Genomic DNA, 27,205 nt, shown 5'->3' on the forward strand with positions numbered 1-27,205 from the left:
ACAGAAAGTTCTGGAATCTGAGAGGAGCCACAAATTTCCTTCCACCCAGCGTTCCCCCAAGTCTCCCGATAGAAATGGTACCTCACTTGTGTGGGTAGGCCTAGCACCCACGAAAGGAAATGGGCCAAAACACAACGTGTACACATCACATTTTTTCACAGAAAACAGTGCCTGCCTGTGGATTTTGGCCTCTAGCTCAGCCGGCACCTGGGGAAACCTAGCAAACCAGCACATTTTTGAAAACTAGAAATCTAGGGGAATCCAAGATGGGGTGACTTGTGTGGGTCTGACCAGATTATGTTACCCAGAATCCTTTGCAAACCTCAAAATGTGACCAGAAAAACACTTTTTCCTCTCATTTCGGTGACAGAAAGTTCTGTAATCTGAGAGTAGCCACAAATTTCCTTCCGCCCAGCATCCCCCAAGTCTCCCGATAAAAAGGGTACCTCACCTGTGTGGGTAGGCCTAGCGCCCAAGAAAGGAAATGGCCCAAAACACAACGTGGACAGATCACATTTTTTCACAGAAAACAGAGGTGTTTTTTACAAAGTGCCTACCTGTGGATTTTGGCCTCTAGCTCAGCCGGCACCTTGGGAAACCAAGCAAACCAGCGCATTTTTGAAAACTAGACACCTAGGGGAATCCAAGATGGGGTGACTTGTGGAGCTTTGGCCAGGTTCTGTTACCCAGAATCCTTTGCAAACCTCAAAATTTGACCAAAAAACACTTTTTCTTCTCATTTCGGTGACAGAAAGTTCTGGAATCTGAGAGGAGCCACAAATTTCCTTCCACCCAGCGTTCCCCCTAGTCTCCCGATATAAATGGTACCTCACTTGTGCGGGTAGGCCTAGTGCCCATGAAAGGAAATGGCCCAAAACACAACGTGGACACATCACATTTTTTCACAGAAAACAGAGGTGTTTTTTTACAAAGTGCCTACCTGTGGATTTTGGCCTCTAGCTCAGCCGGCACCTGGGGAAACGCAGCAAACCAGTGCATTTTTGAAAACTAGACACCTAGGGGAATCCAAGATGTGGTGACGTCTGGGGCTCTGACCAGGTTCTGTTACGCAGAATCCTTTGCAAACCTCAAAATTTGACCAAAAAACACTTTTTCCTCTCATTTCGGTGACAGAAAGTTCTGGAATCTGAGAGGAGCCACAAATTTCCTTCCACCCAGCGTTCCCCCAAGTCTCCCTATAGAAATGGTACCTCACTTGTGTGGGTAGGCCTAGCACCCACGAAAGGAAATGGGCCAAAACACAACGTGTACACATCACATTTTTTCACAGAAAACAGTGCCTGCCTGTGGATTTTGGCCTCTAGCTCAGCCGGCACCTGCGGAAACCTAGCAAACCAACGCATTTTTGAAAACTAGACACCTAGGGGAATCCAAGATGGGGTGACTTGTGGAGCTCTGATCAGGTTCTGTTACCCAGAATCCTTTGCAAACCTCAAAATGTGACCAAAAAACACTTTTTCCTCTCATTTCGGTGACAGAAAGTTCTGGAATCTGAGATGAGCCACAAATTTCCTTACACCCAGTATTCCCCAAAGTCTCCCGATAAAAATGGTAGCTCACTTGTGTGGGTAGGCCTATCGCCCATGAAAAGAAATGGCCCAAAACACGATGTGGACACATCAGATTTTTTCACAGAAAACAGAGGTGTGTTTTACAAAGTGCCTACCTGTGGATTTTGACCTCTAGCCCAGCCGGCACCTGCGGAAACCTAGCAAACCAGCGCATTTTTGAACACTACACACATAGGCGAATCCAAGATGGGGTGACTTGTGGAGCTCTGACCAGGTTCTGTTACCCAGAATCCTTTGCAAACCTCAAAATTTGACCAAAAAACACTTTTTCCTCTCATTTCGGTGACAGAAAGTTCTGGAATCTGAGAGGAGCCACAAATTTCCTACCGCCCAGCGTTCCCCCAAGTCTCCCGATAAAAATGGTACCTCACTTGTGTGGGTAGGCCTAGCGCCTAAGAAAGGAAATGGCCCAAAACATAACGTGGACACATCAAATTTTTTCACAGAAAATAGAGGTGATTTTTGCAAAGTGCCTACCTGTGAATTTTGGACTCTAGCTCAGCCAGCACCTAGGGAAACCTAGCAAACCAGCGCATTTTTGAAAGCTAGACACCTAGGGGAATCCAAGATGGGGTGACTTGTGGGGCTCTGACCAGGTTCTGTTACCCAGAATCCTTTGCTAACCTCAAAATTTCACCAAAAAAACATTTTTCCCTCTCATTTCGGTGACAGAAAGTTCTGGAATCTGAAAGGAGCCACAAATTTCCTTCCACCCAGCGTTCCCACAAGTTTTGCGATAGAAATGGTACCTCACTTGTGTAGGTAGGCATAGCGCCCACGAAAGGAAATGGCCCAAAACACAACGTTGACACATCAGATTTTTTCACAGAAAACAGTGCCTGTCTGTGGATTTTGGCCTCTAGCTCAGCCGGCACCTGGGGAAACCTAGCAAACCAGCACATTTTTGAAAACTAGAAACCTAGGGGAATCCAAGATGGGGTGACTTGTGGGGATCTGACCAGGTTATGTTACCCAGAATCCTTTGCAAACCTCACAATTTGACCAAAAAACACTTTTTCCTCTCATTTCGGTGACAGAAAGTTCTGCATTCTGAGATGAGCCACAAATTTCCTTCCGCCCAGCGTTCCCCCAAGTCTCCCGATAAAAATGGTACCTCACTTGTGTGGGTAGGCCTAGCGCCCATGAAAAGAAATGGCCCAAAACACGACGTGGACACATCACATTTTTTCACAGAAAACAGAGGTGTTTTTTACAAAGTGCCTACCTGTGGATTTTGACCTCTAGCTCAGCCGGCACCTGCGGAAACCTAGCAAACCAATGCATTTTTCAAAACTAGACACCTAGGGGAATCCAAGATGGGGTGACTTGTGGAGCTCTGACCCGGTTCTGTTACCCAGAATCCTTTGCAAACCTCAAAATTTGACCAAAAACACTTTTTCCTCTTATTTCGGTGAGAGAAAGTTCTGTAATCTGAGAGGAGCCACAAATTTCCTTCCGCCCAGCGTTCCCCCAAGTCTCCCGATAAAAATGGTACCTCACTTGTGTGGGTAGGCCTAGCGCCTAAGAAAGGAAATGGCCCAAAACACAACGTGGGCACATCAAATTTTTTCACAGAAAACAGAGGTGATTTTTACAAACTGCCTACCTGTGAATTTTGGCCTCTAGCTCAGCCAGCACCTAGGGAAACCTAGCAAACCAGTGCATTTTTTAAAGCTAGAAACCTAGGGGAATCCAAGATGGGGTGACTTGTGGGGCTCTGACCAGGTTCTGTTATCCAGAGTCCTTTGCAAACCTCAAAATTTCACCAAAAACACACTTTTCCCTCTCATTTCGGTGACAGAAAGTTCTGGAATCTGAGAGGAGCCACAAATTTCCTTCCACCCAGCGTTCCCCCAAGTCTTGCAATAGAAATGGTACCTCACTTGTGTGGGTAGGCCTAGTGGCCACGAAAGGAAATGGCCCAAAACACAACGTGGACACATCACATTTTTTAACAGAAAACAGTGCCTGTCTGTGGATTTTGGCCTCTAGCTCAGCCGGCACCTGGGGAAACCTAGCAAACCAGTGCATTTTTGAAAACTAGAAACCTAGGGGAATCCAACATGGGGTGACTTGTGGGGATCTGACCAGATTCTGTTACCCAGAATCCTTTGCAAACCTCAAAATGTGACCAGAAAAAAAATTTTCCTCTCATTTCGGTGACAGAAAGTTCTGGAATCTGAGAGGAGCCACAAATTTCCTTCCGCCCAGCGTTCCCCCAAGTCTCCCGATAAAAATGGTACCCCACCTGTGTGGGTAGGCCTAGCGCCCAAGAAAGGAATTGGCCCAAAACACAACGTGGACACATCACATTTTTTCACAGAAAACAGTGCCTGTCTGTGGATTTTGGCCTCTAGCTCAGCCGGCACCTGGGGAAACCTAGCAAACCAGTGCATTTTTGAAAACTAGAAACCTAGGGGAATCCAACATGGGGTGACTTGTGGGGATCTGACCAGATTCTGTTACCCAGAATCCTTTGCAAACCTCAAAATGTGACCAGAAAAAAAATTTTCCTCTCATTTCGGTGACAGAAAGTTCTGGAATCTGAGAGGAGCCACAAATTTCCTTCCGCCCAGCGTTCCCCCAAGTCTCCCGATAAAAATGGTACCCCACCTGTGTGGGTAGGCCTAGCGCCCAAGAAAGGAATTGGCCCAAAACACAACGTGGACACATCAAATTTTTTTCACAGAAAACAGAGCTGTTTTTTTACAAAGTGCCTACATGTGGATTTTGGCCTCTAGCTCAGCCGGCACCTGGGGAAACCTAGCAAACCAGCGCATTTTTGAAAACTAGACACTTAGGGGAATCCAAGATGGGATGACTTGTGGAGCTTTGACCAGGTTCTGTTACCCAGAATCCTTTGCAAACCTCAAAATTTGACCAAAAAACACTTTTTCCTCTCATTTCGGTGACAGAAAGTTCTGGAATCTGAGAGGAGCCACAACTTTCCTTCCGCCCAGCGTTCCCCCTAGTCTCCCGATAAAAATGGTACCTCACTTGTGCGGGTAGGCCTAGCGCCCAAGAAAGGAAATGGCCCAAAACACAACATGGACACATCACATTTTTTCACAGAAAACAGAGGTGTTTTTTACAAAGTGCCTACCTGTGGATTTTGACCTCTAGCTCAGCCGGCACCTGGGGAAACCTACCAAACCAGCGCATTTTTGAAAGCTAGACACCTAGGGGAATCCAAGATGGGGTGACTTGTGGGGCTCTGACCAGGTTCTGTTACCCAGAATCCTTTGCTAACCTCAAAATTTCACCAAAAAAACATTTTTCCCTCTCATTTCGGTGACAGAAAGTTCTGGAATCTGAAAGGAGCCACAAATTTCCTTCCACCCAGCGTTCCCACAAGTTTTGCGATAGAAATGGTACCTCACTTGTGTAGGTAGGCATAGCGCCCACGAAAGGAAATGGCCCAAAACACAACGTTGACACATCAGATTTTTTCACAGAAAACAGTGCCTGTCTGTGGATTTTGGCCTCTAGCTCAGCCGGCACCTGGGGAAACCTAGCAAACCAGCACATTTTTGAAAACTAGAAACCTAGGGGAATCCAAGATGGGGTGACTTGTGGGGATCTGACCAGGTTATGTTACCCAGAATCCTTTGCAAACCTCACAATTTGACCAAAAAACACTTTTTCCTCTCATTTCGGTGACAGAAAGTTCTGCATTCTGAGATGAGCCACAAATTTCCTTCCGCCCAGCGTTCCCCCAAGTCTCCCGATAAAAATGGTACCTCACTTGTGTGGGTAGGCCTAGCGCCCATGAAAAGAAATGGCCCAAAACACGACGTGGACACATCACATTTTTTCACAGAAAACAGAGGTGTTTTTTACAAAGTGCCTACCTGTGGATTTTGACCTCTAGCTCAGCCGGCACCTGCGGAAACCTAGCAAACCAATGCATTTTTCAAAACTAGACACCTAGGGGAATCCAAGATGGGGTGACTTGTGGAGCTCTGACCCGGTTCTGTTACCCAGAATCCTTTGCAAACCTCAAAATTTGACCAAAAACACTTTTTCCTCTTATTTCGGTGAGAGAAAGTTCTGTAATCTGAGAGGAGCCACAAATTTCCTTCCGCCCAGCGTTCCCCCAAGTCTCCCGATAAAAATGGTACCTCACTTGTGTGGGTAGGCCTAGCGCCTAAGAAAGGAAATGGCCCAAAACACAACGTGGGCACATCAAATTTTTTCACAGAAAACAGAGGTGATTTTTACAAACTGCCTACCTGTGAATTTTGGCCTCTAGCTCAGCCAGCACCTAGGGAAACCTAGCAAACCAGTGCATTTTTTAAAGCTAGAAACCTAGGGGAATCCAAGATGGGGTGACTTGTGGGGCTCTGACCAGGTTCTGTTATCCAGAGTCCTTTGCAAACCTCAAAATTTCACCAAAAACACACTTTTCCCTCTCATTTCGGTGACAGAAAGTTCTGGAATCTGAGAGGAGCCACAAATTTCCTTCCACCCAGCGTTCCCCCAAGTCTTGCAATAGAAATGGTACCTCACTTGTGTGGGTAGGCCTAGTGGCCACGAAAGGAAATGGCCCAAAACACAACGTGGACACATCACATTTTTTAACAGAAAACAGTGCCTGTCTGTGGATTTTGGCCTCTAGCTCAGCCGGCACCTGGGGAAACCTAGCAAACCAGTGCATTTTTGAAAACTAGAAACCTAGGGGAATCCAACATGGGGTGACTTGTGGGGATCTGACCAGATTCTGTTACCCAGAATCCTTTGCAAACCTCAAAATGTGACCAGAAAAAAAATTTTCCTCTCATTTCGGTGACAGAAAGTTCTGGAATCTGAGAGGAGCCACAAATTTCCTTCCGCCCAGCGTTCCCCCAAGTCTCCCGATAAAAATGGTACCCCACCTGTGTGGGTAGGCCTAGCGCCCAAGAAAGGAATTGGCCCAAAACACAACGTGGACACATCACATTTTTTCACAGAAAACAGTGCCTGTCTGTGGATTTTGGCCTCTAGCTCAGCCGGCACCTGGGGAAACCTAGCAAACCAGTGCATTTTTGAAAACTAAAAACCTAGGGGAATCCAAGATGGGGTGACTTGTGGGGACACTTTTTCTAGAATCTGAGAGGAGCCACAGATTTCCTTCCACCCAGCGTTCCCCCAAGTCTCCCGATAAAAATGGTACCTCACTTGTGTGGGTAGGCCTAGCGCCCATGAAAGGAAATGGCCCAAAACACAACGTGGACACATCAAATTTTTTTCACAGAAAACAGAGCTGTTTTTTTACAAAGTGCCTACATGTGGATTTTGGCCTCTAGCTCTGCCGGCACCTGGGGAAACCTAGCAAACCAGCGCATTTTTGAAAACTAGACACCTAGGGGAATCCAAGATGGGATGACTTGTGGAGCTTTGACCAGGTTCTGTTACCCAGAATCCTTTGCAAACCTCAAAATTTGACCAAAAAACACTTTTTCCTCTCATTTCGGTGACAGAAAGTTCTGGAATCTGAGAGGAGCCACAAATTTCCTTCCGCCCAGCGTTCCCCCTAGTCTCCCGATAAAAATGGTACCTCACTTGTGCGGGTAGGCCTAGCGCCCAAGAAAGGAAATGGCCCAAAACACAACATGGACACATCACATTTTTTCACAGAAAACAGAGGTGTTTTTTACAAAGTGCCTACCTGTGGATTTTGACCTCTAGCTCAGCCGGCACCTGGGGAAACCTACCAAACCAGCGCATTTTTGAAAACTAGACACCTTGGGGAATCCAAGATGGGGTGACTTGTGGAGCTCTGACCAGGTTCTGTTACCCAGAGTCCTTTGCAAACCTCAAAATTGGACCAAAAAAACACTTTTTCCTCTTATTTCGGTGACAGAAAGTTCTGGAATCTGAGAGGAGCCACAAATTTCCTTCCGCCCAGCTTTCCCCCAAGTCTACCGATAAAAATGGTACCTCACCTGTGTAGGTAGGCCTAGCGCCTAAGAAAGGAAATGGCCCAAAACACAACGTGGACAGATCACATTTTTTCACAGAAAACAGATGTATTTTTTACAAAGTGCCTACCTGTGGATTTTGGCCTCTAGCTCAGCCGGCACCTGGGCAAACCTAGCAAACCAGCGCATTTTCTAAAACTAGACACCTAGGGGAATCCAAGATGGGGTGACTTGTGGGGCTCTGACCAGGTTTTGTTTCCCAGAATCCTTTGCAAACCTCAAAATTTCACCAATAAAACACTTTTTCCTCTCATTTCGGTGACAGAAATTTCTAGAATCTGAGAGGAGCCACAGATTTCCTTCCACCCAGCATTCCCCCAAGTCTCCCGATAAAAATGGTACCTCACTTGTGTGGGTAGGCCTAGCGCCCATGAAAGGAAATGGCCCAAAACACAACGTAGACACATCACATTTTTTTCACAGAAAACAGAGCTGTTTTTTACAAAGTGCCAACATGTGGATTTAGGCCTCTAGCTCAGTCGGCACCTGGGGAAACCTAGCAAACCAGTGCATTTTTTAAATCTAGAAACCTAGGGGAATCCAAGATAGGGTGACTTGTGGGGCTCTGACCAGGTTCTGTTAACCAGAATCCTTTGCAAACCTCAAAATTTCACCAAAAAAACACTTTTCCCTCTCATTTCGGAGACAGAAAGTTCTGGAATCTGAAAGGAGCCACAAATTTCCTTCCACCCAGCGTTCCCCCAAGTTTTGCAATAGAAATGGTACCTCACTTGTGTGGGTAGGCCTAGCGCCCAAGAAAGGAGTTGGCCGAAAACACAACGTGGACACATCACATTTTTTAACAGAAAACAGAGGTATTTTTTACAAAGTGCCTACCTGTGAATTTTGGCCTCTAGCTCAGCCGGCACCTGGGGAAACCTAGCAAACCAGCGCATTTTTGAAAGCTAGACACCTAGGGGAATCCAAGATGGGGTGACTTGTGGAGCTCTGACCAGGTTCTGTTACCCAGAATCCTTTGCAAACCTCAAAATACGACCAAAAAAACACTTTTTCTTCTCATTTCGGTGACAGAAAGTTCTGGAATCTGAGAGGAGCCACAAATTTCCTTCCACCCAGCGTTCCCCCTAGTCTCCTGATAAAAATGGTACCTCACTTGTGCGGGTAGGCCTAGTGCCCATGAAAGGAAATGGCCCAAAACACAACGTGGACACATCACATTTTTTCACAGAAAACAGAGGTGTTTTTTTACAAAGTGCCTACCTGTGGATTTTGGCCTCTAGCTCAGCTGGCACCTGGGGAAACGCAGCAAACCAGCACATTTTTGAAAACTAGAAACCTAGGGGAATCCAAGATGGGGTGACTTGTGGGGCTCTGACCAGGTTCTGTTACCCAGAATCCTTTGCAAACCTCAAAATACGACCAAAAAAACACTTTTTCCTCTCATTTCGGTGACAGAAAGTTCTGGACGACTCTGAGATGAGCCACAAATTTCCGTACACCCAGCATTCCCCAAATTCTCCTGATAAAAATGGTACCTCACTTGTGTGGGTAGGCCTAGCGCCCATGAAAGGAAATGGCCCAAAATACGATGTGGACACATCACATTTTTTCACAGCAAACAGAGGGGTTTTTTACAAAGTGCCTACCTGTGGATTTTGACCTCTAGCTCAGCCGGCACCTGGGGAAACCTAGCAAACCATCGCATTTTTGAAAACTAGACACCTAGGGGAATCCAAGATGGGGTGACTTGTGGAGCTCTGACCAGGTTCTGTTACCCAGAATCCTTTGCAAACCTCAAAATTTGACCAAAAAACACTTTTTCCTCTCATTTCGGTGAGAGAAAGTTCTGGAATCTGAGAGGAGCCACAAATTTCCTTCCGCCCAGCGTTCCCCCAAGTCTCCCGATAAAAATGGTACCTCACTTGTGTGGGTAGGCCTAGCGCCTAAGAAAGGAAATGGCCCAAAACACAACGTGGACACATCACATTTTTTCACAGAAAACAGAGTTGTTTTTTACAAAGTGCCTACCTATGGATTTTGACCTCTAGCACAGCCGGCACCTGGGGAAACCTAGCAAACCAGCGCATTTTTGAAAACTAGACGCCTAGGGGAATCCCAGATAGGGTGACTTGTGGGGCTCTGACCAGGTTCTGTTAACCAGAATCCTTTGCAAACCTCAAAATTTCACCAAAAAAACACTTTTCCCTCTCATTTCGGTGACAGAAAGTTCTGGAATCTGAAAGGAGCCACAAATTTCCTTCCACCCAGCGTTCCCCCAAGTTTTGCGATAGAAATGGTACCTCACTTGTGTGGGTAGGCCTAGCGCCCAAGAAAGGAGTTGGCCGAAAACACAACGTGGACACATCACATTTTTTAACAGAAAACAGAGGTATTTTTTACAAAGTGCCTACCTGTGAATTTTGGCCTCTAGCTCAGCCGGCACCTGGGGAAACCTAGCAAACCAGCGCATTTTTGAAAGCTAGACACCTAGGGGAATCCAAGATGGGGTGACTTGTGGAGCTCTGACCAGGTTCTGTTACCCAGAATCCTTTGCAAACCTCAAAATACGACCAAAAAAACACTTTTTCTTCTCATTTCGGTGACAGAAAGTTCTGGAATCTGAGAGGAGCCACAAATTTCCTTCCACCCAGCGTTCCCCCTAGTCTCCTGATAAAAATGGTACCTCACTTGTGCGGGTAGGCCTAGTGCCCACGAAAGGAAATGGCCCAAAACACAACGTGGACACATCACATTTCTTCACAGAAAACAGAGGTGTTTTTTTAACAAAGTGCCTACCTGTGGATTTTGGCCTCTAGCTCAGCTGGCACCTGGGGAAACGCAGCAAACCAGCACATTTTTGAAAACTAGAAACCTAGGGGAATCCAAGATGGGGTGACTTGTGGGGCTCTGACCAGGTTCTGTTACCCAGAATCCTTTGCAAACCTCAAAATACGACCAAAAAAACACTTTTTCCTCTCATTTCGGTGACAGAAAGTTCTGGACGACTCTGAGATGAGCCACAAATTTCCGTACACCCAGCATTCCCCAAATTCTCCTGATAAAAATGGTACCTCACTTGTGTGGGTAGGCCTAGCGCCCATGAAAGGAAATGGCCCAAAATACGATGTGGACACATCACATTTTTTCACAGCAAACAGAGGGGTTTTTTACAAAGTGCCTACCTGTGGATTTTGACCTCTAGCTCAGCCGGCACCTGGGGAAACCTAGCAAACCATCGCATTTTTGAAAACTAGACACCTAGGGGAATCCAAGATGGGGTGACTTGTGGAGCTCTGACCAGGTTCTGTTACCCAGAATCCTTTGCAAACCTCAAAATTTGACCAAAAAACACTTTTTCCTCTCATTTCGGTGAGAGAAAGTTCTGGAATCTGAGAGGAGCCACAAATTTCCTTCCGCCCAGCGTTCCCCCAAGTCTCCCGATAAAAATGGTACCTCACTTGTGTGGGTAGGCCTAGCGCCTAAGAAAGGAAATGGCCCAAAACACAACGTGGACACATCACATTTTTTCACAGAAAACAGAGTTGTTTTTTACAAAGTGCCTACCTATGGATTTTGACCTCTAGCACAGCCGGCACCTGGGGAAACCTAGCAAACCAGCGCATTTTTGAAAACTAGACACCTAGGGGAATCCAAGATGGGGTGACATGTGGAGCTCTGACAAGGTTCTGTTACCCAGAATCCTTTGCAAACCTCAAAATTTGACCAAAAAACACTTTTTCCTCTTATTTCGGTGAGAGAAAGTTCTGGAATCTGAGAGGAGCCACAAATGTCCTTCCGCCCAGCGTTCCCCCAAGTCTCCCGATAAAAATGGTACCTCACTTGTGTGGGTAGGCCTAGCGCCTAAGAAAGGAAATGGCCCAAAACACAACGTGGACACATCAAATTTTTTCACAGAAAACAGAGGTGATTTTTACAAAGTGCCTACCTGTGAATTTTGGCCTCTAGCTCAGCCAGCACCTAGGGAAACCTAGCAAACCAGCGCCTTTTTTGAAAGCTAGACACCTAGGGGAATCCAAGATGGGGTGACTTGTGGGGCTCTGACCAGGTTCTGTTATCCAGAGTCCTTTGCAAACCTCAAAATTTCACCATAAACACACTTTTCCCTCTCATTTCGGTGACAGAAAGTTCTGGAATCTGAGAGGAGCCACAAATTTCCTTCCACCCAGCGTTCCCCCAAGTCTTGCGATAGAAATGGTACCTCACTTGTGTGGGTAGGCCTAGCGCCCACAAAAGGAAATGGCCCAAAACACAACGTGGACACATCACATTTTTTAACAGAAAACAGTGCCTGTCTGTGGATTTTGGCCTCTAGCTCAGCCGGCACCTGGGGAAACCTAGCAAACCAGTGCATTTTTGAAAACTAGAAACCTAGGGGAATCCAACATGGGGTGACTTGTGGGGATCTGACCAGATTCTGTTACCCAGAATCCTTTGCAAACCTCAAAATGTGACCAGAAAAACACTTTTTCCTCTCATTTCGGTGACAGAAAGTTCTGGAATCTGAGAGGAGCCACAAATTTCCTTCCGCCCAGCGTTCCCCCAAGTCTCCCGATAAAAATGGTACCTCACCTGTGTGGGTAGGCCTAGCGCCCAAGAAAGGAATTGGCCCAAAACACAACGTGGACACATCACATTTTTTAACAGAAAACAGAGGTATTTTTTACAAAGTGCCTACCTGTGGATTTTGGCCTCTAGCTCAGCCGGCACCTGGGGAAACCTAGCAAACCAGCGCATTTTCTAAAACTAGACACCTAGTGGAATCCAAGATGGGGTGACTTGTGGGGCTCTGACCAGGTTCTGTTACCCAGAATCCTTTGCAAACCTCAAAATTTGACCAAAAAACACTTTTTCTTCTCATTTCAGTGACAGATAGTTCTGGAATCTGAGAAGAGCCACAAATTTCCTTCCGCCCAGCGTTCCCCCAAGTCTCCCGATAAAAATGGTACCTCACCTGTGTGGGTAGGCCTAGCGCCCAAGAAAGGAATTGGCCCAAAACACAACGTGGACAGATCAAATTTTTTCACAGAAAACAGAGGTGTTTTTTACAAAGTGCCTACCTGTGGATTTTGGCCTCTAGCTCAGCCGGCACCTGTGGAAACCTAGCAAACCAGCGCATTCTTTAAAACTAGACACCTAGGGGAATCCAAGATGGGGTGACTTGTGGGGCTCTGACCAGGTTTTGGTACCCAGAATCCTTTGCAAACCTCAAAATTTCACCAATAAAACACTTTTTCCTCTCATTTCGGTGACAGAAATTTCTAGAATCTGAGAGGAGCCACAGATTTCCTTCCACCCAGCGTTCCCCCAAGTCTCCCGATAAAAATGGTACCTCACTTGTGTGGGTAGGCCTAGCGCCCATGAAAGGAAATGGCCCAAAACACAACGTGGACACATCACATTTTTTTCACAGAAAACAGAGCTGTTTTTTTACAAAGTACCTACATGTGGATTTTGGCTTCTAGCTCACCCGGAACCTGGGGAAACCTAGCAAACCAGCGCATTTTTGAAAACTAGACACCTAGGGGAATCCAAGATGGGATGACTTGTGGAGCTTTGACCAGGTTCTGTTACCCAGAATCCTTTGCAAACCTCAAAATTTGACCAAAAAACACTTTTTCCTCTCATTTCGGTGACAGAAAGTTCTGGAATCTGAGAGGAGCCACAAATTTCCTTCCGCCCAGCGTTCCCCCTAGTGCCCCGATAAAAATGGTACCTCACTTGTGCGGGTAGGCCTAGCGCCCAAGAAAGGAAATGGCCCAAAACACAACGTGGACACATCACATTTTTTCACAGAAAACAGAGGTGTTTTTTACAAAGTGCCTACCTGTGGATTTTGACCTCTAGCTCAGCCGGCACCTGGAGAAACCTACCAAACCAGCGCAGTTTTGAAAACTAGACACCTAGGGGAATGCAAGATGGGGTGACTTGTGGAGCTCTGACCAGGTTCTGTTACCCAGAGTCCTTTGCAAACCTCAAAATTTGACCAAAAAAACACTTTTTCCTCTTATTTCGGTGACAGAAAGTTCTGGAATCTGAGATGAGCCACAAATTTCCTTACACCCAGCATTCCCCAAAGTCTCCCGATAAAAATGGTACCTCACTTGTGTGGGTAGGCCTAGCGCCCATGAAAGGAAATGGCCCAAAACACAACGTGGACACATTACATTTTTTCACAGAAAACAGTGGTGTTTTTTAAAAAGTGCCTACCTGTGGATTTTGGCCTCTAGGTCAGTCGGCACCTGGGGAAACCTAGCAAACCAGCGCATTTTTTAAAACAAGACATCTAGGGGAATCCAATATGGGGTGACTTGTGGAGCTTTGACCAGGTTCTGTTACCCAGAATCCTTTGCAAACCTCAAAATTTGACCAAAAAAACATTTTTCTTCTCATTTCGGTGACAGAAAGTTCTGGAATCTGAGAGGAGCCAAAAATTTCCTTCCGCCCAGCGTTCCCCCTAGTCTCCCGATAAAAATGGTACCTCACTTGTGTGGGTAGGCATAGCGCCCATGAAAGGAAATGGCCCAAAACACAACGTGGCACATCACATTTTTTCACAGAAAACAGAGGTGTTTTTTACAAAGTGCCTACCTGTGGATTTTGACCTCTAGCTTAGCCGGCACAAGGGGAAACCTAGCAAACCAGCGCATTTTTGAAAACTAGACACCTAGGGAATCCAAGATGGGGTCACTTGTGGAGCTCTGACCAGGTTCTGTTACCCAGAATCCTTTGCAAACCTCAAAATTTGACCAAAAAACACTTTTTCCTCTCATTTCAGTGAGAGAAAGTTTCGGAATCTGGGAGGAGCCACAAATTTCCTTCCGCCCAGCGTTCCCCCAAGTCTCCGGATAAAAATGGTACCTCACTTGTGTGGGTAGGCCTAGCGCCTAAGAAAGGAAATGGCCCAAAACACAACGTGGACACATCACATTTTTTCACAGAAAACCGAGGTGATTTTTACAAAGTGCCTACCTGTGAATTTTGGCCTCTAGCTCAGCCGGCACCTAGGGAAACCTAGCAAACCAGCGCATTTTTGAAAGCTAGACACCTAGGGGAATCCAAGATGGGGTGACTTGTGGGGCTCTGACCAGGTTCTGTTACCCAGAATCCTTTGCAAACCTCAAAAGTTCACCAAAAAAACACTTTTTCCTCTCATTTCGGTGACAGAAAGTTCTGGAATCTGAGAAGAGCCACAAATTTCCTTCCACCCAGCGTTCCCTCAAGTCTCGTGATAGAAATGGTACCTCACTTGTGTGGGTAGGCCTAGCGCCACAAAAGTAAATGGCCCAAAACACAACGTGGACACATCACATTTTTTCACAGAAAACAGTGCCTGCCTGTGGATTTTGGCCTCTAGCTCAGCCGGCACCTGGGGAAACCTAGCAAACCAGTGCATTTTTGAAAACTAGAAACCTAGGGGAATCCAAGATGGGGTGACTTGTGGGAATCTGACCAGATTCTGTTACCCAGAATCCTTTGCAAACCTCAAAATGTGACCAGAAAAACACTTTTTCCTCTCATTTCGGTGACAGAAATTTCTAGAATCTGAGAGGAGCCACAGATTTCCTTCCACCCAGCGTTCCCCCAAGTCTCCCTATAAAAATGGTACCTCACTTGTGTGGGTAGGCCTAGCGCCCATGAAAGGAAATGGCCCAAAACACAACGTGGACACATCACATTTTTTTCAAGAAAACAGAGCTGTTTTTTACAAAGTGCCTACATGTCGATTTTGGCCTCTAGCTCAGCCGGCACATGGGGAAACCTAGCAAACCAGTGCATTTTTGAAAACTAGACACCTAGGGGAATCCAAGATGGGATGACTTGTGGAGCTTTGACCAGGTTCTGTTACCCAGAATCCTTTGCAAACCTCAAAATTTGACCAAAAAACACTTTTTCCTCTCATTTCGGTGACAGAAAGTTCTGTAATCTGAGAGGAGCCACAAATTTCCTTCCGCCCAGCATCCCCCAAGTCTCCCGATAAAAAGGGTACCTCACCTGTGTGGGTAGGCCTAGCGCCCAAGAAAGGAAATGGCCCAAAACACAACGTGGACAGATCACATTTTTTCACAGAAAACAGAGGTGTTTTTTACAAAGTGCCTACCTTTGGATTTTGGCCTCTAGCTCAGCCGGCACCTGGGGAAACCTAGCAAACCCGCGCATTTTTGAAAACTAGACACCTAGGGGAATCCAAGATGGGGTGACATGTGGAGCTTTGAGTAGGTTCTGTTACCCAGAATCCTTTGCAAACCTCAAAATTTGACCAAAAACCACTTTTTCTTCTCATTTCGGTGACAGAAAGTTCTGGAATCTGAGAGGAGCCACAAATTTCCTTCCACCCAGCGTTCCCCCTAGTCTCCCGATAAAAATGGTACCTCAACTTGTGCGGGTAGGCCTAGTGCCCATGAAAGGAAATGGCCCAAAACACATCGTGGACACATCACATTTTTTCACAGACAACAGAGGTGTTTTTTTACAAAGTGCCTACCTGTGGATATTGGCCTCTAGCTCAGCCGGCACCTGGGGAAACGCAGCAAACCAGCGCATTTTTGAAAACTAGACACCTAGGGGAATCCAAGATGGGGTGACGTCTGGGGCTCTGACCAGGTTCTGTTACCCAGAATCCTTTGCAAACCTCAAAATACGACCAAAAAAAGACTTTTTCCTCTCATTTCGGTGACAGAAAGTTCTGGACGACTCTGAGATGAGCCACAAATTTCCGTACACCCAGCATTCCCCAAATTCTCCCGATAAAAATGGTACCTCACTTGTGTGGGTAGGCCTAGCGCCCATGAAAGGAAATGGCCCAAAATACGATGTGGACACATCACATTTTTTCACAGAAAACAGAGGTGTTTTTTACAAAGTGCCTACCTGTGGATTTTGACCTCTAGCTCAGCCGGCACCTGGGGAAACCGAGCAAACCATTGCATTTTTGAAAACTAGACACCTAGGGGAATCCAAGGTGGGGTGACTTGTGGAGCTCTGACCAGGTTCTGTTACCCAGAATCCTTTGCAAACCTCAAAATTTGACCAAAAAACACTTTTTCCTCTCATTTCGGTGAGAGAAAGATCTGGAATCTGAGAGGAGCCACAAATTTCCTTCCGCCCAGCGTTCCCCCAAGTCTCCCGATAAAAATGGTACCTCACTTGTGTGGGTAGGCCTAGCGCCTAAGAAAAGAAATGGCCCAAAACACAACGTAGACACATCACATTTTTTCACAGAAAACAGAGGTGTTTTTTACAAAGTGCCTACCTATGGATTTTGATCTCTAGCACAGCCGGCACCTGGGGAAACCTAGCAAACCAGCGCATTTTTGAAAACTAGACACCTAGGGGAATCCAAGATGGGGTGACATGTGGAGCTCTGACAAGGTTCTGTTACCCAGAATCCTTTGCAAACCTCAAAATTTGACCAAAAAACACTTTTTCCTCTTATTTCGGTGAGAGAAAGTTCTGGAATCTGAGAGGAGCCACAAATGTCCTTCCGCCCAGCGTTCCCCCAAGTCTCCCGATAAAAATGGTACCTCACTTGTGTGGGTAGGCCTAGCGCCTAACAAAGGAAATGGCCCAAAACACAACGTGGACACATCAAATTTTTTCACAGAAAACAGAGGTGATTTTTACAAAGTGCCTACCTGTGAATTTTGGCCTCTAGCTCAGCCAGCACCTAGGGAAACCTAGCAAACCAGCGCCTTTTTTGAAAGCTAGACACCTAGGGGAATCCAAGATGGGGTGACTTGTGGGGCTCTGACCAGGTTCTGTTATCCAGAGTCCTTTGCAAACCTCAAAATTTCACCAAAAACACACTTTTCCCTCTCATTTCGGTGACAGAAAGTTCTGGAATCTGAGAGGAGCCACAAATTTCCTTCCACCCAGCGTTCCCCCAAGTCTTGCGATAGAAATGGTACCTCACTTGTGTGGGTAGGCCTAGCGCCCACAAAAGGAAATGGCCCAAAACACAACGTGGACACATCACATTTTTTAACAGAAAACAGTGCCTGTCTGTGGATTTTGGCCTCTAGCTCAGCCGGCACCTGGGGAAACCTAGCAAACCAGTGCATGTTTGAAAACTAGAAACCTAGGGGAATCCAACATGGGGTGACTTGTGGGGATCTGACCAGATTCTGTTACCCAGAATCCTTTGCAAACCTCAAAATGTGACCAGAAAAACACTTTTTCCTCTCATTTCGGTGACAGAAATTTCTAGAATCTGAGAGGAGCCACAGATTTCCTTCCACCCAGCGTTCCCCCAAGTCTCCCTATAAAAATGGTACCTCACTTGTGTGGGTAGGCCTAGCGCCCATGAAAGGAAATGGCCCAAAACACAACGTGGACACATCACATTTTTTTCACAGAAAACAGAGCTGTTTTTTACAAAGTGCCTACATGTCGATTTTGGCCTCTAGCTCAGCCGGCACCTGGGGAAACCTAGCAAACCAGTGCATTTTTGAAAACTAGACACCTAGGGGAATCCAAGATGGGATGACTTGTGGAGCTTTGACCAGGTTCTGTTACCCAGAATCCTTTGCAAACCTCAAAATTTGACCAAAAAACACTTTTTCCTCTCATTTCGGTGACAGAAAGTTCTGTAATCTGAGAGGAGCCACAAATTTCCTTCCGCCCAGCATCCCCCAAGTCTCCCGATAAAAAGGGTACCTCACCTGTGTGGGTAGGCCTAGCGCCCAAGAAAGGAAATGGCCCAAAACACAACGTGGACAGATCACATTTTTTCACAGAAAACAGAGGTGTTTTTTACAAAGTGCCTACCTGTGGATTTTGGCCTCTAGCTCAGCCGGCACCTTGGGAAACCTAGCAAACCCGCGCATTTTTCAAAACTAGACACCTAGGGGAATCCAAGATGGGGTGACATGTGGAGCTTTGAGCAGGTTCTGTTACCCAGAATCCTTTGCAAACCTCAAAATTTGACCAAAAACCACTTTTTCTTCTCATTTCGGTGACAGAAAGTTCTGGAATCTGAGAGGAGACACAAATTTCCTTCCACCCAGCGTTCCCCCTAGTCTCCCGATAAAAATGGTACCTCAACTTGTGCGGGTAGGCCTAGTGCCCATGAAAGGAAATGGCCCAAAACACATCGTGGACACATCACATTTTTTCACAGACAACAGAGGTGTTTTTTTACAAAGTGCCTACCTGTGGATATTGGCCTCTAGCTCAGCCGGCACCTGGGGAAACGCAGCAAACCAGCGCATTTTTGAAAACTAGACACCTAGGGGAATCCAAGATGGGGTGACGTCTGGGGCTCTGACCAGGTTCTGTTACCCAGAATCCTTTGCAAACCTCAAAATACGACCAAAAAAACACTTTTTCCTCTCATTTCGGTGACAGAAAGTTCTGGACGACTCTGAGATGAGCCACAAATTTCCGTACACCCAGCATTCCCCAAATTCTCCCGATAAAAATGGTACCTCACTTGTGTGGGTAGGCCTAGCGCCCATGAAAGGAAATGGCCCAAAATACGATGTGGACACATCACATTTTTTCACAGAAAACAGAGGTGTTTTTTACAAAGTGCCTACCTGTGGATTTTGACCTCTAGCTCAGCCGGCACCTGGGGAAATCGAGCAAACCATTGCATGTTTGAAAACTAGACACCTAGGGGAATCCAAGGTGGGGTGACTTGTGGAGCTCTGACCAGGTTCTGTTACCCAGAATCCTTTGCAAACCTCAAAATTTGACCAAAAAACACTTTTTCCTCTCATTTCGGTGAGAGAAAGTTCTGGAATCTGAGAGGAGCCACAAATTTCCTTCCGCCCAGCGTTCCCCCAAGTCTCCCGATAAAAATGGTACCTCACTTGTGTGGGTAGGCCTAGCCCCTAAGAAAGGAAATGGCCCAAAACACAACGTGGACACATCACATTTTTTCACAGAAAACAGAGGTGTTTTTTACAAAGTGCCTACCTATGGATTTTGATCTCTAGCACAGCCGGCACCTGGGGAAACCTAGCAAACCAGCGCATTTTTGAAAACTAGACACCTAGGGGAATCCAAGATGGGGTGACATGTGGAGCTCTGACAAGGTTCTGTTACCCAGAATCCTTTGCAAACCTCAAAATTTGACCAAAAAACACTTTTTCCTCTTATTTCGGTGAGAGAAAGTTCTGGAATCTGAGAGGAGCCACAAATGTCCTTCCGCCCAGCGTTCCCCCAAGTCTCCCGATAAAAATGGTACCTCACTTGTGTGGGTAGGCCTAGCGCCTAAGAAAGGAAATGGCCCAAAACACAAAGTGGACACATCAAATTTTTTCACAGAAAACAGAGGTGATTTTTACAAAGTGCCTACCTGTGAATTTTGGCCTCTAGCTCAGCCAGCACCTAGGGAAACCTAGCAAACCAGCGCCTTTTTTGAAAGCTAGACACCTAGGGGAATCCAAGATGGGGTGACTTGTGGGGCTCTGACCAGGTTCTGTTATCCAGAGTCCTTTGCAAACCTCAAAATTTCACCATAAACACACTTTTCCCTCTCATTTCGGTGACAGAAAGTTCTGGAATCTGAGAGGAGCCACAAATTTCCTTCCACCCAGCGTTCCCCCAAGTCTTGCGATAGAAATGGTACCTCACTTGTGTGGGTAGGCCTAGCGCCCACAAAAGGAAATGGCCCAAAACACAACGTGGACACATCACATTTTTTAACAGAAAACAGTGCCTGTCTGTGGATTTTGGCCTCTAGCTCAGCCGGCACCTGGGGAAACCTAGCAAACCAGTGCATTTTTGAAAACTAGAAACCTAGGGGAATCCAACATGGGGTGACTTGTGGGGATCTGACCAGATTCTGTTACCCAGAATCCTTTGCAAACCTCAAAATGTGACCAGAAAAACACTTTTTCCTCTCATTTCGGTGACAGAAAGTTCTGGAATCTGAGAGGAGCCACAAATTTCCTTCCGCCCAGCGTTCCCCCAAGTCTCCCGATAAAAATGGTACCTCACCTGTGTGGGTAGGCCTAGCGCCCAAGAAAGGAATTGGCCCAAAACACAACGTGGACACATCACATTTTTTAACAGAAAACAGAGGTATTTTTTACAAAGTGCCTACCTGTGGATTTTGGCCTCTAGCTCAGCCGGCACCTGGGGAAACCTAGCAAACCAGCGCATTTTCTAAAACTAGACACCTAGTGGAATCCAAGATGGGGTGACTTGTGGGGCTCTGACCAGGTTCTGTTACCCAGAATCCTTTGCAAACCTCAAAATTTGACCAAAAAACACTTTTTCTTCTCATTTCAGTGACAGATAGTTCTGGAATCTGAGAAGAGCCACAAATTTCCTTCCGCCCAGCGTTCCCCCAAGTCTCCCGATAAAAATGGTACCTCACCTGTGTGGGTAGGCCTAGCGCCCAAGAAAGGAATTGGCCCAAAACACAACGTGGACAGATCAAATTTTTTCACAGAAAACAGAGGTGTTTTTTACAAAGTGCCTACCTGTGGATTTTGGCCTCTAGCTCAGCCGGCACCTGTGGAAACCTAGCAAACCAGCGCATTTTTTAAAACTAGACACCTAGGGGAATCCAAGATGGGGTGACTTGTGGGGCTCTGACCAGGTTTTGGTACCCAGAATCCTTTGCAAACCTCAAAATTTCACCAATAAAACACTTTTTCCTCTCATTTCGGTGACAGAAATTTCTAGAATCTGAGAGGAGCCACAGATTTCCTTCCACCCAGCGTTCCCCCAAGTCTCCCGATAAAAATGGTACCTCACTTGTGTGGGTAGGCCTAGCGCCCATGAAAGGAAATGGCCCAAAACACAACGTGGACACATCACATTTTTTTCACAGAAAACAGAGCTGTTTTTTTACAAAGTACCTACATGTGGATTTTGGCTTCTAGCTCACCCGGAACCTGGGGAAACCTAGCAAACCAGCGCATTTTTGAAAACTAGACACCTAGGGGAATCCAAGATGGGATGACTTGTGGAGCTTTGACCAGGTTCTGTTACCCAGAATCCTTTGCAAACCTCAAAATTTGACCAAAAAACACTTTTTCCTCTCATTTCGGTGACAGAAAGTTCTGGAATCTGAGAGGAGCCACAAATTTCCTTCCGCCCAGCGTTCCCCCTAGTGCCCCGATAAAAATGGTACCTCACTTGTGCGGGTAGGCCTAGCGCCCAAGAAAGGAAATGGCCCAAAACACAACGTGGACACATCACATTTTTTCACAGAAAACAGAGGTGTTTTTTACAAAGTGCCTACCTGTGGATTTTGACCTCTAGCTCAGCCGGCACCTGGGGAAACCTACCAAACCAGCGCAGTTTTGAAAACTAGACACCTAGGGGAATGCAAGATGGGGTGACTTGTGGAGCTCTGACCAGGTTCTGTTACCCAGAGTCCTTTGCAAACCTCAAAATTTGACCAAAAAAACACTTTTTCCTCTTATTTCGGTGACAGAAAGTTCTGGAATCTGAGATGAGCCACAAATTTCCTTACACCCAGCATTCCCCAAAGTCTCCCGATAAAAATGGTACCTCACTTGTGTGGGTAGGCCTAGCGCCCATGAAAGGAAATGGCCCAAAACACAACGTGGACACATTACATTTTTTCACAGAAAACAGTGGTGTTTTTTAAAAAGTGCCTACCTGTGGATTTTGGCCTCTAGGTCAGTCGGCACCTGGGGAAACCTAGCAAACCAGCGCATTTTTTAAAACAAGACATCTAGGGGAATCCAATATGGGGTGACTTGTGGAGCTTTGACCAGGTTCTGTTACCCAGAATCCTTTGCAAACCTCAAAATTTGACCAAAAAAACATTTTTCTTCTCATTTCGGTGACAGAAAGTTCTGGAATCTGAGAGGAGCCAAAAATTTCCTTCCGCCCAGCGTTCCCCCTAGTCTCCCGATAAAAATGGTACCTCACTTGTGTGGGTAGGCATAGCGCCCATGAAAGGAAATGGCCCAAAACACAACGTGGCACATCACATTTTTTCACAGAAAACAGAGGTGTTTTTTACAAAGTGCCTACCTGTGGATTTTGACCTCTAGCTTAGCCGGCACAAGGGGAAACCTAGCAAACCAGCGCATTTTTGAAAACTAGACACCTAGGGAATCCAAGATGGGGTCACTTGTGGAGCTCTGACCAGGTTCTGTTACCCAGAATCCTTTGCAAACCTCAAAATTTGACCAAAAAACACTTTTTCCTCTCATTTCGGTGAGAGAAAGTTTCGGAATCTGGGAGGAGCCACAAATTTCCTTCCGCCCAGCGTTCCCCCAAGTCTCCGGATAAAAATGGTACCTCACTTGTGTGGGTAGGCCTAGCGCCTAAGAAAGGAAATGGCCCAAAACACAACGTGGACACATCACATTTTTTCACAGAAAACCGAGGTGATTTTTACAAAGTGCCTACCTGTGAATTTTGGCCTCTAGCTCAGCCGGCACCTAGGGAAACCTAGCAAACCAGCGCATTTTTGAAAGCTAGACACCTAGGGGAATCCAAGATGGGGTGACTTGTGGGGCTCTGACCAGGTTCTGTTACCCAGAATCCTTTGCAAACCTCAAAAGTTCACCAAAAAAACACTTTTTCCTCTCATTTCGGTGACAGAAAGTTCTGGAATCTGAGAAGAGCCACAAATTTCCTTCCACCCAGCGTTCCCTCAAGTCTCGTGATAGAAATGGTACCTCACTTGTGTGGGTAGGCCTAGCGCCACAAAAGTAAATGGCCCAAAACACAACGTGGACACATCACATTTTTTCACAGAAAACAGTGCCTGCCTGTGGATTTTGGCCTCTAGCTCAGCCGGCACCTGGGGAAACCTAGCAAACCAGTGCATTTTTGAAAACTAGAAACCTAGGGGAATCCAAGATGGGGTGACTTGTGGGAATCTGACCAGATTCTGTTACCCAGAATCCTTTGCAAACCTCAAAATGTGACCAGAAAAACACCTTTTCCTCTCATTTCGGTGACAGAAATTTCTAGAATCTGAGAGGAGCCACAGATTTCCTTCCACCCAGCGTTCCCCCAAGTCTCCCTATAAAAATGGTACCTCACTTGTGTGGGTAGGCCTAGCGCCCATGAAAGGAAATGGCCCAAAACACAACGTGGACACATCACATTTTTTTCAAGAAAACAGAGCTGTTTTTTACAAAGTGCCTACATGTCGATTTTGGCCTCTAGCTCAGCCGGCACATGGGGAAACCTAGCAAACCAGTGCATTTTTGAAAACTAGACACCTAGGGGAATCCAAGATGGGATGACTTGTGGAGCTTTGACCAGGTTCTGTTACCCAGAATCCTTTGCAAACCTCAAAATTTGACCAAAAAACACTTTTTCCTCTCATTTCGGTGACAGAAAGTTCTGTAATCTGAGAGGAGCCACAAATTTCCTTCCGCCCAGCATCCCCCAAGTCTCCCGATAAAAAGGGTACCTCACCTGTGTGGGTAGGCCTAGCGCCCAAGAAAGGAAATGGCCCAAAACACAACGTGGACAGATCACATTTTTTCACAGAAAACAGAGGTGTTTTTTACAAAGTGCCTACCTTTGGATTTTGGCCTCTAGCTCAGCCGGCACCTGGGGAAACCTAGCAAACCCGCGCATTTTTGAAAACTAGACACCTAGGGGAATCCAAGATGGGGTGACATGTGGAGCTTTGAGTAGGTTCTGTTACCCAGAATCCTTTGCAAACCTCAAAATTTGACCAAAAACCACTTTTTCTTCTCATTTCGGTGACAGAAAGTTCTGGAATCTGAGAGGAGCCACAAATTTCCTTCCACCCAGCGTTCCCCCTAGTCTCCCGATAAAAATGGTACCTCAACTTGTGCGGGTAGGCCTAGTGCCCATGAAAGGAAATGGCCCAAAACACATCGTGGACACATCACATTTTTTCACAGACAACAGAGGTGTTTTTTTACAAAGTGCCTACCTGTGGATATTGGCCTCTAGCTCAGCCGGCACCTGGGGAAACGCAGCAAACCAGCGCATTTTTGAAAACTAGACACCTAGGGGAATCCAAGATGGGGTGACGTCTGGGGCTCTGACCAGGTTCTGTTACCCAGAATCCTTTGCAAACCTCAAAATACGACCAAAAAAAGACTTTTTCCTCTCATTTCGGTGACAGAAAGTTCTGGACGACTCTGAGATGAGCCACAAATTTCCGTACACCCAGCATTCCCCAAATTCTCCCGATAAAAATGGTACCTCACTTGTGTGGGTAGGCCTAGCGCCCATGAAAGGAAATGGCCCAAAATACGATGTGGACACATCACATTTTTTCACAGAAAACAGAGGTGTTTTTTACAAAGTGCCTACCTGTGGATTTTGACCTCTAGCTCAGCCGGCACCTGGGGAAACCGAGCAAACCATTGCATTTTTGAAAACTAGACACCTAGGGGAATCCAAGGTGGGGTGACTTGTGGAGCTCTGACCAGGTTCTGTTACCCAGAATCCTTTGCAAACCTCAAAATTTGACCAAAAAACACTTTTTCCTCTCATTTCGGTGAGAGAAAGATCTGGAATCTGAGAGGAGCCACAAATTTCCTTCCGCCCAGCGTTCCCCCAAGTCTCCCGATAAAAATGGTACCTCACTTGTGTGGGTAGGCCTAGCGCCTAAGAAAAGAAATGGCCCAAAACACAACGTAGACACATCACATTTTTTCACAGAAAACAGAGGTGTTTTTTACAAAGTGCCTACCTATGGATTTTGATCTCTAGCACAGCCGGCACCTGGGGAAACCTAGCAAACCAGCGCATTTTTTAAAACTAGACACCTAGGGGAATCCAAGATGGGGTGACATGTGGAGCTCTGACAAGGTTCTGTTACCCAGAATCCTTTGCAAACCTCAAAATTTGACCAAAAAACACTTTTTCCTCTTATTTCGGTGAGAGAAAGTTCTGGAATCTGAGAGGAGCCACAAATGTCCTTCCGCCCAGCGTTCCCCCAAGTCTCCCGATAAAAATGGTACCTCACTTGTGTGGGTAGGCCTAGCGCCTAACAAAGGAAATGGCCCAAAACACAACGTGGACACATCAAATTTTTTCACAGAAAACAGAGGTGATTTTTACAAAGTGCCTACCTGTGAATTTTGGCCTCTAGCTCAGCCAGCACCTAGGGAAACCTAGCAAACCAGCGCCTTTTTTGAAAGCTAGACACCTAGGGGAATCCAAGATGGGGTGACTTGTGGGGCTCTGACCAGGTTCTGTTATCCAGAGTCCTTTGCAAACCTCAAAATTTCACCAAAAACACACTTTTCCCTCTCATTTCGGTGACAGAAAGTTCTGGAATCTGAGAGGAGCCACAAATTTCCTTCCACCCAGCGTTCCCCCAAGTCTTGCGATAGAAATGGTACCTCACTTGTGTGGGTAGGCCTAGCGCCCACAAAAGGAAATGGCCCAAAACACAACGTGGACACATCACATTTTTTAACAGAAAACAGTGCCTGTCTGTGGATTTTGGCCTCTAGCTCAGCCGGCACCTGGGGAAACCTAGCAAACCAGTGCATGTTTGAAAACTAGAAACCTAGGGGAATCCAACATGGGGTGACTTGTGGGGATCTGACCAGATTCTGTTACCCAGAATCCTTTGCAAACCTCAAAATGTGACCAGAAAAACACTTTTTCCTCTCATTTCGGTGACAGAAATTTCTAGAATCTGAGAGGAGCCACAGATTTCCTTCCACCCAGCGTTCCCCCAAGTCTCCCTATAAAAATGGTACCTCACTTGTGTGGGTAGGCCTAGCGCCCATGAAAGGAAATGGCCCAAAACACAACGTGGACACATCACATTTTTTTCACAGAAAACAGAGCTGTTTTTTACAAAGTGCCTACATGTCGATTTTGGCCTCTAGCTCAGCCGGCACCTGGGGAAACCTAGCAAACCAGTGCATTTTTGAAAACTAGACACCTAGGGGAATCCAAGATGGGATGACTTGTGGAGCTTTGACCAGGTTCTGTTACCCAGAATCCTTTGCAAACCTCAAAATTTGACCAAAAAACACTTTTTCCTCTCATTTCGGTGACAGAAAGTTCTGTAATCTGAGAGGAGCCACAAATTTCCTTCCGCCCAGCATCCCCCAAGTCTCCCGATAAAAAGGGTACCTCACCTGTGTGGGTAGGCCTAGCGCCCAAGAAAGGAAATGGCCCAAAACACAACGTGGACAGATCACATTTTTTCACAGAAAACAGAGGTGTTTTTTACAAAGTGCCTACCTGTGGATTTTGGCCTCTAGCTCAGCCGGCACCTTGGGAAACCTAGCAAACCCGCGCATTTTTCAAAACTAGACACCTAGGGGAATCCAAGATGGGGTGACATGTGGAGCTTTGAGCAGGTTCTGTTACCCAGAATCCTTTGCAAACCTCAAAATTTGACCAAAAACCACTTTTTCTTCTCATTTCGGTGACAGAAAGTTCTGGAATCTGAGAGGAGACACAAATTTCCTTCCACCCAGCGTTCCCCCTAGTCTCCCGATAAAAATGGTACCTCAACTTGTGCGGGTAGGCCTAGTGCCCATGAAAGGAAATGGCCCAAAACACATCGTGGACACATCACATTTTTTCACAGACAACAGAGGTGTTTTTTTACAAAGTGCCTACCTGTGGATATTGGCCTCTAGCTCAGCCGGCACCTGGGGAAACGCAGCAAACCAGCGCATTTTTGAAAACTAGACACCTAGGGGAATCCAAGATGGGGTGACGTCTGGGGCTCTGACCAGGTTCTGTTACCCAGAATCCTTTGCAAACCTC

At 46.3% G+C, this 27,205-nt stretch overlaps 1 protein-coding gene across 1 annotated transcript in view; it reads left to right on the forward strand.

Annotated features, from left to right (window-relative positions):
• Positions 1-27,205, forward strand: part of LOC138246886 (uncharacterized) — a 727,672-nt gene that overhangs the window by 452,240 nt on the left and 248,227 nt on the right. The gene's annotated exons all lie outside the window — the stretch shown is intronic.

This window comes from Pleurodeles waltl, chromosome 7 (assembly GCF_031143425.1).
Source record: "Pleurodeles waltl isolate 20211129_DDA chromosome 7, aPleWal1.hap1.20221129, whole genome shotgun sequence".
Lineage (NCBI taxonomy): Eukaryota > Metazoa > Chordata > Amphibia > Caudata > Salamandridae > Pleurodeles > Pleurodeles waltl.